Source organism: Phalaenopsis equestris, unplaced genomic scaffold (assembly GCF_001263595.1).
Source record: "Phalaenopsis equestris unplaced genomic scaffold, ASM126359v1 Scaffold000836, whole genome shotgun sequence".
NCBI classification, from domain to species: Eukaryota; Viridiplantae; Streptophyta; class Magnoliopsida; order Asparagales; family Orchidaceae; genus Phalaenopsis; species Phalaenopsis equestris.
Genome location: NW_018165276.1, coordinates 1 through 2112, shown reverse-complemented (window position 1 = coordinate 2112; position 2112 = coordinate 1).

The window sequence follows — 2112 nt, the reverse complement described above, 5'->3', positions numbered from 1 at the left end:
AATTTCATCTTCAGAATAGAACACGTTGGCATATAATTCTTTCACAATATTTGCAGCAGCCTTATTGGTGATGTAACAGAAGTTTTCCCACCTCCGCTTGGTAATAACTCGTTCAATTTCTCCTCCTGGACTCTCAAAAACTCGATTTTGTATACACTTCTTTCCTTTAAACACTGAAGTAAATCTCGATTGAGCCTTCGCATTGACGAAGCGAGACTCGTCGAACTCAATTCTCCTCTTTTGACGTGGAGCCATTTCAATCTAATCACAATTATAGAAAAATTCTAAAATATACTTCAAATATGCAAATAATGGCTTCCAATAGTAATTCTAAGAGTTCAACACTAAGTTCCATGAATTTCTTCCCAATATTTTCTTCACATTCTTGAATTTTTTGAATCTCCTCAATGTGAAAGAAATTCATGGTGAAAATCAAATATTTTTAGTTTGGAGTGAAGCTTTTATCTAGAGGTGATCAAATCCGGTGTCTAAATGCCTTGAAATTGCATCCCAATCTAAGATCTCTCAAACCCTAGGTCAAAAATCGCATTTTTTAAAGGAAGGGGATGATGAATAGTGGCGCTTTACTGGTCAAAATCACAAATAAAGGTGTTTTTTCGGGATCTCACCATCGGCGGGGTATTCAGCACCGTCGGCGTGCTCTATTGAAATTATATCTTAAGTCTCGGCAAAAGTCCGCCATTGGTGGCGTCGAGGGCGCCGTCGGAGGGCTCTATTAATTTGGTTTAATTCCCAAATTTTTGCAATTTTGATCAATTTCAAGCATCAACAACATCCGTTCAATCATTATAGACATAATTTTAAGTGATTAAATGATATCACAAATAAACTTTCACAACACAAAATATCACAATTATATATAAATTCCAAGAGTTACAATTTACGTTACATAACCAACCTAAGTTTGGTATTTTCTCAACCTCAATACATTAATTCAGCGTCGCAATCCAAGCCCCAACACTCAAAATGCTAAAAACAAAACATCATATGCTTAGACTCAACTATACAGAGATCCAAAAGCATAATTATAAATCAAAGCAAATGCAAAGTTCAAATCAAATTACATACATAGATAGACAGGTAGTAATATAAATCTACTATTCTTCAAATTCAGTGCTAGATTCTCTTCTGAGATCACCCATTGATTGCACATGTACGAAGAGGTTATAGAAGGGTCGGTATGGAAATTCTTCAGTCGAATCCTCTTCTATCAATTTCATCCTCCTCATCAGCCGTATCAAACTATCTTCTATATGTCCAGAGTGAGAAAAATGTTCTTTCATCCTCCAGTCTAGATGATCGAAGAAATCGGAGATATTATTAATTGCATTCATGACATTTTGTATCTCCTCCAATTTCTTGATTCTGCGTAGGATCACCAGAGTCTTGTCCGAAACTAAAGGTTGAATCGACAGTGAATTATGAGATGATTGATCTATCATAATAGTCATGTCATTTTCATCTTCAAAAACTGGGAATCTCTCAGTTGGGTCCAAAGGCTTCCAAGGTAGAAGTACATTTTCCCAATTTTCATAGGATACTTGGAACTGACTGCAAAGTGAGAAAATTGTGGAAGGGTGTCCAAGCTCATAAGTTGATCCATGAACGATCAGGCCCAAAACAGACTTCACAATTATTGATCCAATATCGATCGGCAGTTCTATTTGGATGCAGTAATTTAGAATATCACTTTTTTTAGAAACTTTACCGATCTTCATTGTCGATAACAGTTTTGCAGAAATGAAGAAGTGCCAGTATTTTGAAATGGGATTTAGGTGTGTCGCAGAAAAACTAACATACCCGTTTTCTCTCATTTCTCAGTCTTCAGTTTCGTCCGTTAAATATTGATAAATCTCATTCATCTAGTTTCTTATAGGGATGAAGTTGAAATAATGACAAACAGGAACGTTCTCCATCATGTATAATTCATTGATCCGTGCAGGAGTAAAATTTGAGTAAAATTCCGTGCAGGAGTAAAATTTATCCATCTACCTCACACATAAATGACTCCCTGGTTGATTCCATGCAAAATTGCATAAAATCCATTTACCACAGGAACAACCACAACGGCCGTAGTATAGCACAACACAT